Source organism: Papaver somniferum, chromosome 10 (assembly GCF_003573695.1).
Source record: "Papaver somniferum cultivar HN1 chromosome 10, ASM357369v1, whole genome shotgun sequence".
Taxonomy (NCBI): Eukaryota; Viridiplantae; Streptophyta; class Magnoliopsida; order Ranunculales; family Papaveraceae; genus Papaver; species Papaver somniferum.
This window is the reverse complement of record NC_039367.1, coordinates 89,398,856-89,409,646: the sequence shown is the minus strand read 5'-3', so window position 1 is coordinate 89,409,646 and position 10,791 is coordinate 89,398,856.

Here is a 10,791-nt window from a genome sequence, read left to right as displayed (position 1 = left end):
ATTTTTGGGCTTCCCTCCAAAAACCAAGTAAGCCTAACCCATGAGTTAACCCACTTGGGCCTCATTTAAATTCAAATTCGGGCTTGTAATAATTAATTTAATTATTTATTTGGGGATTATAATAATTTTTATTTATTTTCTTTTTCTTTTCTTTTTTTATATTTGGGACTGTAATTATTTTTTTGTTTTTTTGTTTTTCTTTTATTTTTCTTTTTCTTTTATGGGCTTGTCTTAATTATTATTATTGTTTTTATTTTCTTTTATGAGTTGTGCTAATTTATGCTAGGTTTAGTTCAAAAACTTTTCCAAAGCCCAATTTTAAACCAAAAACAAAATCCCTTATTAAAACCAAAACCCATTCAAAACCAAATCTTCGTAACCCTTGTGGGCCAAATTGTTTCCGATTGCTCTGTCTGACCAACATGTTAGTTAAGGTACCTACTAGGACATGATTGTGACCTACAGAGACCAGACAAACAGACTTGTTAGAATTAACCCAGACGAACCTATCGAAATTCTAAGTTATGAGGGAGACAGTCCAGATCAACCAGAAACAATGGGAGAACCCCGTACCCTCAAGGATTATATGTACCCAACTAGAGCCAGTCAACCTTCTTGTATTTTGCTGCCCGAGGCTAATGGCCATTATGAGCTGAAATCAAGCACAATACAGATGCTTCCTATTTTTAGAGGTGTTGAGAATGAAAACCCGTACCACCACGTGAGAGAATTCGAGGAAATTTTTGGAACTCTGCGTTTCACTCAAATGACCGACGAAACCCTAAAGTTAAGGCTTTTTCCTTTCTCCCTGAAAGATAAGGCAAAGGCCTGGCTCTATGCTTTACAGCCTCAATCCATCATGACATGGGATGACCTCATAAAGGAGTTTTTCAAAAAGTTTTTCCCGAACCACAAGACTGCGACAATTCGTCAAAGTCTGAATAGCTTTGTGCAATTAGAAGGTGAGACCTTAGCTAGATACCTGGAGAGATTCAATGAATTATTGCTCCAATGTCCCCATCATGGTTTTGAAAAATGGAGACTTGTGCAAATTTTGTATGAAGGTCTAGATGTGTCCACCCGAACAACGGTTGAGTCGATGTGTAATGGTCTATTCGTAGATAAAACTGCTGACGCGTCTTGGGACTTCTTGATTGAAGTAGCTGAAAAGACGCAACAGTGGGAATCCATCCGTGAAACCAGAAAGACTACATCCGAAGCAAAGGCTTTTAGGATTGAAGCGGATTTTGAGGGTAGAGCAAACATGGCATCAATAGTTAGGAGATTAGAAGAGTTAGAACTACATAAAAATTCAAAACCTTCCACCACTACTCTCCGAGAACATGTCGCTTCGTATGTTTGTGCTGCTTGTAACGACCCCAACCATCAATTCCAAAATTGTCCCGATTTGCTTGCAGTCCAGGAGTCTAGGCTTGAACAGGCACATGCCATGTTTCAAAAACCAGAGCATAACCCTTATTCACAGACCTCTACAATCCAGGATGGAGAAACCACCCTAACTTTTCATGGTCAAAAGGACCCACTCAAGGAGGACCATCTCAACCCAATCAGAGTTATCAAAACAATCAGGGATATCAGAACAATCAAGGTTATCAACACCCGAGAAACCCTCAACAACAATCAAACTCTCAACAACAATCATATCCTCAACACAATACCGACAAGAGATTATCCACCTTAGAGGAAATGTTCCAGAGTTTGATGCAAAGTCAGAAAAATCTAGATCAAAAGATGGATCAAATATGTGAGAGAGAAAAGGGTAAACTTCCGAGCCAACCCCAACAAAATCCAAAGAGGATATTTCAAACAGGCACAACATCCTGCACTGAAACCTCACCTGATCAAATCCATGTCATTACCACCCTCCGAAGTGGTAAAGTCATCGAGAACAACGTGGGCGAACCTAATGAATCTGATACAAATTCCACGCTGTCTCCACAACCCCAGAAAACCAAAGAATCTGAGCAAGTTGGAAAATATGACAATTCTACTGCTGTGAATGTCCCTTTGCCAACTCATCTTCCTGTTGCCCCATTTCCTCAAAGATTGATCTATCAACAGAAAAGTACCCATTACAATGAGATGTTAGATCTGTTCAAGAGAGTCAACATCAACATTCCTTTTCTTGAAGCAATCAAGCAAATCTCTGCTTATGCCAAATTCCTCAAAGACTTGTGTACTCAAAAGCGCAAGCTCAATGTGCAAAAACGTGCTTTCTTAGCTGAGCAGGTGAGTTCCATCATTCTGAACAAAACTCCACCCAAGTTTAGGGATCCAGGATGTCCAACAATTTCTTGCACTATAGGAGAACACACGGTCAATAAAGCGTTATTAGACCTAGGTGCAAGTGTTAACCTACTGCCATATTCTGTTTATGAGAAGTTAGGTCTTGGGGAGTTGAAACCAACATCTATCACTCTACAACTGGCAGACCGATCTGTCAAGATTCCTCGTGGAGTGGTCGAAGACGTTTTGATCAAGGTTGACAAATTCTATTTTCCCGTAGACTTCATTGTCTTAGACACTCAACCTGTACAAAACCCAGACTGTCACATTCCTGTCATCTTAGGACGTCCTTTCTTGGCTACGTCCAACGCGATCATCAACTGTCGGAATGGAGTGTTAAAACTGTCTTTTGGTAACATGACGGTAGAATTGAATGTGTTCGATATTAGTCAACAACCTGTGAATCTTGATGATGATGGTGCATGAAGTTAATATGATTGAAGGATTAATGCAAGATTCGTTGACTAACATTCTATCCGTCGACCCCTTTCAAGCATGTATGGAGAACTTTAACCCAGATTCCTATGATGATGCATACTGTAGTGACGTCCTATCTCTGCTCGAATCTGTACCTCAAATGGACATCACTGAAAGGAAATATGAAGTGGAACCACCCTACTCTCTGATTCCAAGCTTATTCCATCCATTGTTGAGCCACCCAAGCTTGAATTGAAAACATTGCCTAGTACGTTGAAGTACGCATTCCTAGGTTCTTCTGATACTTTACCTGTCATTATTTCATCATGTTTAGACACGGAACAGGAAAGTAAGCTTTTAGAAGTACTTAAGGAACACAAAGAGGCCTTAGGATGGACCATCTCAGATCTCAAAGGAATTAGTCCCACCATTTGCATGCACCACATTAACCTTGAAGAGAATGCCAAACCATCGAGGGAAATGCAAAGGAGACTTAATCCTAACATGAGAGATGTAGTCAAAGGAGAGATCCTGAAACTACTTGATGCGGGTATCATATACCCAATTCCCGATAGCAAATGGGTTAGTCCCATTCAAGTTGTGCCTAAGAAGTCAGGCATTACTGTAGTTCAGAACGACAAGAATGAATTAGTCCCTACTCGTACAACCACAGGATGGCGAGTATGCATCGACTACAGGAAGTTGAACACAGTAACAAGGAAGGATCACTTCCCGCTCCCTTTCATTGACCAAATGCTAGAACGTGTGTCTGGACACAGTCACTACTGTTTTCTAGATGGCTTTCCGGTTATAACCAAATTCACATTGCTCCGGAAGATCAGGAAAAAACTACATTCACGTGTCCATTTGGGACGTTTGCTTATAGACGTATGCCCTTCGGGTTGTGTAATGCACCTGCTACTTTTCAGCGTTGCATGATGAGCATTTTTTCTGACATGATAGATAGTTTTCTCGAGATCTTTATGGATGATTTCTCTGTTTTTGGTTCCTCGTTTGACGAATGTTTGAAGCATCTTGCCCTCGTGATATCCAGATGTAAAGAAAAGAACCTTGTTCTAAATTGGGAAAAATGCCATTTTATGGTGAATTCAGGAATAGTTCTAGGACACATCATCTCAAAAAGGAATTGAAGTGGATAAAGCTAAAGTTGACCTCATTCAACATCTACCACAACCTTGCTCTGTGAAGGAGATCAGATCATTTCTAGGTCATGCTGGTTTTTACCGGCGATTCATCAAAGATTTCAGCAAAATCTCCAGACCTCTGTGCAGTCTTCTCTCCAAAGATGTTGCCTTCAATTTCGATGCTGCTTGTGTGAAGGCATGGGAGGAATTAAAAACCCTTCTCACCACCGCTCCTATAGTCCGACCACCCGATTGGAAGCTTCCGTTCGAACTTATGTGTGATGCCTCTGATTATGCTGTTGGTGCTGTTTTAGGACAGCGAGTTGATAGACTACCATATGTGATATACTATGCTAGCAAAACCCTTAATGATGCCCAACTCAATTATTCAACTACCGAGAAGGAATTGCTTGCCGTCGTTTTCGCATTAGACAAGTTTAGATCTTATCTGATAGGGTCTAAGATCATCATATACACAGACCATGCGGCTTTGAAGTATCTTCTTTCCAAGAAGGATGCTAAAGCTCGCCTTATTCGATGGATACTCTTATTACAGGAATTCGATCTCGAAATCCGTGATAAGAAAGGTTGTGAGAATGTGGTTGCTGATCATTTGTCTAGATTAACTTTAGAGTCTATTGATGAATGTGAGCTGATTAGAGAATCATTCCCAGATGAACAGCTGATGTCTATCTCAGACCTTCCTTGGTTTGCTGATATTGTTAACTACCTCGCTACAGGTAGGATGCCCTCACGTTGGTCGAGACAAGACCGCTCTAAATTCCTGGCTGAAGTCAAACATTTCCTTTGGGATGACCCATATTTGTTTAAGTACTGTCCAGACCAAATCATTAGGAGATGTGTCCCCAACACTGAACAGAAAGATGTGATATCTTTCTGTCATGACCAAGCATGTGGAGGCCATTTCAGTGCCAAGAAAACCGCTGCAAAGATCTTGCAGTGTGGATTCTATTGGCCATCATTGTTCAAGGATTGCCATGATTATTGTGTTGCTTGTGAACGCTGTCAAAAGCTAGGAAGCATTTCGAGGAGAAACATGATGCCATTGAACCCCATTTTGATTGTGGAGATTTTTGATGTTTGGGGGATAGACTTCATGGGTCCATTTCCCATGTCTGACAGCAAGTTGTACATCCTAGTCGCAGTTGATTACGTTTCTAAGTGGGTAGAAGCCATAGCAACCAGAACAAATGACCACAAGGTGGTACTTTCATTTCTAAAGGAGAACATATTTCACGTTTTGGTACCCCTAGAGCTATCATCAGTGACGGCGGTTCACATTTTCGTAACAAGTACTTTGAGTCTTTAGTACGCAAGTATGGCATAACTCACAAGGTTGCTACTCCGTACCACCCTCAGACTAGTGGACAAGTGGAAGTGTCTAATAGGGAAATTAAGCACATTCTGGAGAAGACGGTCAACCCGTCCAGGAAAGATTGGTCATTGAGATTGAATGATGCTTTGTGGGCCTATAGAACAGCTTATAAGACACCAATTGGCATGTCCCCCTATCGTCTAGTGTATGGAAAGCCGTGCCATCTACCTGTGGAATTAGAACATCGTGCCTACTGGGCAATCAAAGCTGAACTTTTCTCTGGACGAAGCTGGAATTCAAAGGAAACTTCAACTCAACGAGTTGGAAGAATTGAGAAATGAGGCTTATGACAGTGCCAAGTTATACAAGCAGAAGATGAAGATGTTTCATGATAAGCGTATTCTGCGCAAATCCTTCACTCCTGGTCAGAAAGTCTTGCTGTATGACTCCCGATTACATCTTTTTCCAGGAAAACTGCGTTCCAGATGGAAGGGTCCGTACCTAGTACGCACAGTTTTTCCTCATGGAGCTGTAGAGCTGGAGGATGTCTCCAACAAGAACGTTTTCAAAGTCAACGGGCAGAGATTAAAGCCATTCCTTGAGCCATTTCCACCCGACATTGAAACAACCAACCTGGAGGACCCAGTCTATGTGGACTAAACTGGTCCAAATCTTTCCCTAAAACCAAAAAGTTTCCAAATCTTTCCTAAAAACCAAAATTTTTCGTTTTCCCATCAAAACCAAATGTTTCCCAACAAAACCAAATTTTTTCCAAAAAGTCCAATCCCATTAAAAACCAAATTTTCTTGTAGATAATGTGTTAGTTAAATTTCCTTTTGTATAATTTTGTGCTCATCCATTGTGACTCCTAATATGATGGATTTTTGCCTTGAATAACGGAGTTTTAATCGAGCTTCGCCGTACAATCGGGTATTCTCTCTCCTTTTACTCTACTCAGCATGTTCCTCTTCATATATTGTTTTATAATTCTTTCCATATTTTGAAACATTGAGGACAATGTTTAGTTTAGGTTTGGGGGTATAGAGTAGATACCATGATAATGCTATAATTGAAAACGAACTCCTTCTTCTTTTGAAAAAATTGAAAAATTCCAAAAAAAATTAAAAAAAAAAAAATTAAAAAAAAATCATAAAAAAAGGAGCTCATTTACCTTGAAATGTTGACTCTTGTGCAAATATGTATTATTAGGAGTCTTAGTCTAGATATTTAGGCACCCTGATTCTAGCACAATTCACATAGTGATAAGAAATTTGCACGCGCACGATCTACCAATACATGTATGGCCTCGATCTTCAAGGTGTTTGATAGGAAGTTACGATTGCCAATCACTTTAGAATACTGAACGAAACTTGACTAGCTTGTTCTTTGGTTGGTTGGGATAGAAGGTGGAGGTTACATTAAGAAAGACAACCATCGAATTTAACTGGGTGCATCAAAAAGGGCTACCTCTTGCAAAGTGTCATGTAATTTTTGTTTCCTTTTGTATATGTATCAAAAGTGTTTCCTTAAAAAAAAAAAAAAAAAAAAAAAAAAAAAAAAAACGATGTATATATTCAGAAAAAAAAAAAAAAAAAAATCAAAAATACAAAAATCAAGTATTTATCAATTCCATCATCTCTTGTTCCAAAAATAAAAAGAGAATAGTCAATGTAAATAAGAGTCATGTAAAGTCATTTTTGTTGTTTTTGTAATAAGCAAGGAGGGTGTATGCCATTGATGTACAACGCGAGTAATTGTGAAATACCTCCAACTCATTCACAATTCTCGTAAAGTCCGGACAGCTAGCTAGATTTCGACCTCAGTTCTTAGCCTGAGAAACTATCTCTTGGTGATTAGTAGTCATACTTCAGATCTTTCTTTACACATGTGTAGATACACTTTACACTCTTATCACATGTCTTTTTTTGTTATCAGTGCTAGGATTGTGCCTTCGATAGCTAGATTGACATCTCCATTTTGCTGTGAGCTTAAACTGTTTTGCACATGTCACATTTGATGGAATCTGAGCTTATATTTTGACCTAGAACTTTGTAGGTACGTTCTAAGCAAACCTTCACGAGACTTCAACTCGTCCACTAGGGACACTTAGTGGTTTAAAAGGCTTAGTGCATACGCTAAATGCATTCGAGAGACCAGCGACAGTGGTATAGTTAGGATTTCCTTAGTTTTGTTTTACTTGAGGACAAGTAAAATTCAGGTTTGGGGGTATTTGATGAGTGCCAAATATTGTATATATTTATCCCTTTTTGTTGGCATTTAACTCATCTTTTACTCATTTTTGCATTAATTCTACATTTTATCCCATATTCTGTATTTTCATTGTTTTCAAGAATAATATTTTTCTTACTTAATTTTGCATTTTTAGGTAATAAATAAAGTTGGATGAGTTGCGGAGCAAAAAGAGCAGAAAAGTGGTGAAAAGCCGGGAGAAATTACGCAAGGAAGCCGCAAAGAATGGAGCGCACGTCCAAAAAGCTGGAAATGGGCTCAAGAAGAAAAGTTGTTCTTAAAGAAGAAGTGGGCTCAAGGTTTTCCAAGCCCAAACTCATTTCCCAAACCCATATTCTATACCCAAAAGCCTAAAACCCAAATCCATACCCGCTTGCGTCTTCAGCCGTCAGATCAGTTCTCAGAAGCATCCGACGGTCGCTCCCTTGTGTACATCGAAGTTTGATATCTCCGCCTAACACTACAACACCTAACTCCATCTGGCGTCGTTGATTTTGTTGTATTATATAATCCAGCGGTCGCTACAAGCTTCACTCCATCTCGCCGTCAGATTGTTCTGCCATCTTCTCATCCATCGGTCCAGCTCGCGAAACATCAAAATCCTCTACACCTGCTCAACACCCTAGCAACCTATACCTATACCCTAAACTATCGACCATTCTTCTCCTCTTCTTTCTTCTTCCCCCCCCCCCCCTCTCTGCAACAGTACCACCATGTCCGTCTCCATCACCACTACCTTCCCCAAATCACTCCACTATCTTCTCCCCAAATCACTCTACCACACCACCACACCAAACCCATCATCACTATCACGTTTTACCTCTTTTTCATCAACTAATCTCCTCAATTTCTCATCTCTCATCACTGAAACCCTAGGTGAGAAATTGGGGATATAAGTTGATGTTAGAGCAGCAATTGGAGCAGGAGATGAACGAGAAGAAGTAATTGGAGAGTGGGTCGACGAGATGGAGCGAGTATCTCATCAACATTAGGTAAATCAATTTCACCTAATTTTCTGATTTTGGGGAAAAGGGGCTGTGAACCCTAATTCTGATAGGGGGGTATAAATTGGTGTTATGTGGAGTGTGTGAAAGACACTGTGTATCTCTCTGGATTAGCCAGTAGAGAATTGAGACCATTTTTAGTTAATGAATTTCAATTCAGTTGCTTATCAGTTAACAGTTGAAAGTTGCTTATGTTTTAGTTAGTTATCTCAAATGTTGCTAGTTGTGTCTGAATTATCACATATGATGAATGTTATTGCTTTATCCATGTTTAGCATGAGCTAAATAGCACTAAGCTAAGGCTCAGTTGAAGCCTTGTGTACTGTCAATTGACAGGTTGCTAGGATAGTTCTTTTGTGCCCTGTTTTGCTTGAGCAAATGGGAGATACCAATGCACATAGTGCCTGTGATTGGCTGTGCTGTCAAAAGACAGCCAATGCTAGGGGCAGACTATAGAGCAATTTAGTATTCTTCTATTTCTAGATGTATGCATAGGATCAAACTCAACCTAGAAACATGTCATTTGGTTAGGACACAAGGTGGATCCTAAGCCTTGGCTTACCCACCAATTCCTTCTCAGCCACTTACATTTTCAGTTCTGTGTGCTTTCAATTCAGTTTATTTTCTTGCCTTTTTTTTCTTGCACTTTGAAGCCTTTTGTGCACTGAAGTCAGTGCACAATCCTCACCTGGCCCTTGGCTTCCAAGCCTTGGTTCTTTGCTGCTTTACCTTGCTGTTTTCTTAGCTGTTTCTTTGCTGCTTTACCTTGCACCCCTGGTTCATGCTATTTACCTTGCTTTGCTCACTGCCATAGTGCATTGTCACCATTGTTAGCTTAGGTTTCTCTTGTATGCTCCCACTCCCTGTGGACTGACCCCCTGCTTACCTTCTATATCATAACTTGGCCTTGTATACTTGCAAGCTTTTGTGTGTCTTTGCTTGTCACACCACTTGAGGCTGGTGTGGTAAGAGGTATTAAACCACCACTCCGCGAGAGATATCCATGACACCCACTTGACAGGCCTGTACTACTCATGCTATGAAAATAGGATTCTAAACAAGCATTAACACGTTCTGTTTTTCCATCCGTCTGCGGGTGGTAAGCCATGCTCAAAGGTAGAGAAGTACCCATTGCTTCCACTCAAAAAAACTGCATCTCTATCGGAAACAATGGTTTCAGGGATGCCATGTAGTTTAAGGATGGCGTTGATAAAAACCTTGGCTACTGTTTGAGCTGTGTAAGGGTGACTTAACGCTATAAAGTGAGAGTATTTTGTGAAACGATTAATAATTACCAGAATTACGTCTCTATCCTCAGACTTTGGCAAACGAGATATGAAATCCATGCTAAGGTGCTTCCATGCTTGTTCAGGTACAGGAAATGGTTGTAGCAAACCAGCACGTATCTGATGTTCCACTTTATGTTGTTGGCAGATATCGCAGTTGCGGACGAATTCAATCAAGTCTTTCTTCAAGTCAGGCCAACGGAAGAATGACTTAGCTCTATGATAACTGGCTTGCATTCCGGAGTGTCCTCCAATGGCTGATGAATGAACAGCTGCAAGAATCTTGTGCCGAAATGCACCACTAGTGCCAATATATATCCTTCCCTGCAACTTCAGAATACCATTAGTGTAAGTATAACCCTCATCATTTTGGGGGGAAACAATGAGCTTTGGGATCCAATCTGAGGCAAGTGGGTCAGCCACATAGCTAGTGATCACTTCTTCAAGCCATTTTGGTTGAGTCGTAGATAAGTAAGAACAACTAGCACGATACAGAGCATCAGCTACACGATTCTTTGAGCCTTTCTTGTAGCACAAGGTGAAGTTGTACTCCAAAAGCTTAGTGAGCCATTTTTGCTGGAGTAAGGTGTGTAACTGCTGCTCCATGAAAAACCTGAGGCTTTGATGATCTGTAAAAATCTTGAAATGGGAACCCAATAAGTAAGTTTTCCATTTGGTGACGGCAAGGATGATGGCCAATAACTCTTTTTCGTAAGTGGAAAGTGATGTGTAACTGATGCCCAATCCCTTGCTGTGGAAAGCAATAGGCGTACCATCTTGCATTAACACTTCCCCAACACCTGTATCACTAGCATCTGTTTCTACCACAAACTCCTTACTAAAATCTGTTAATACCAACACTGGAGTAGAGGTGACCACTTTTTTGAGTAGCTCAAAAGCTGATTCTGCAGCCGCATTTCAAGAGAAATTACCCTTTTTAAGCAATGTTGTAAGTGGTTGACAAATAAGCCCATAGTCCTTAACAAATTTACGGTAATAACCTGTCAGTCCTAGAAACCCGCGGAGACCCTTAGTGGTAGTTGGTC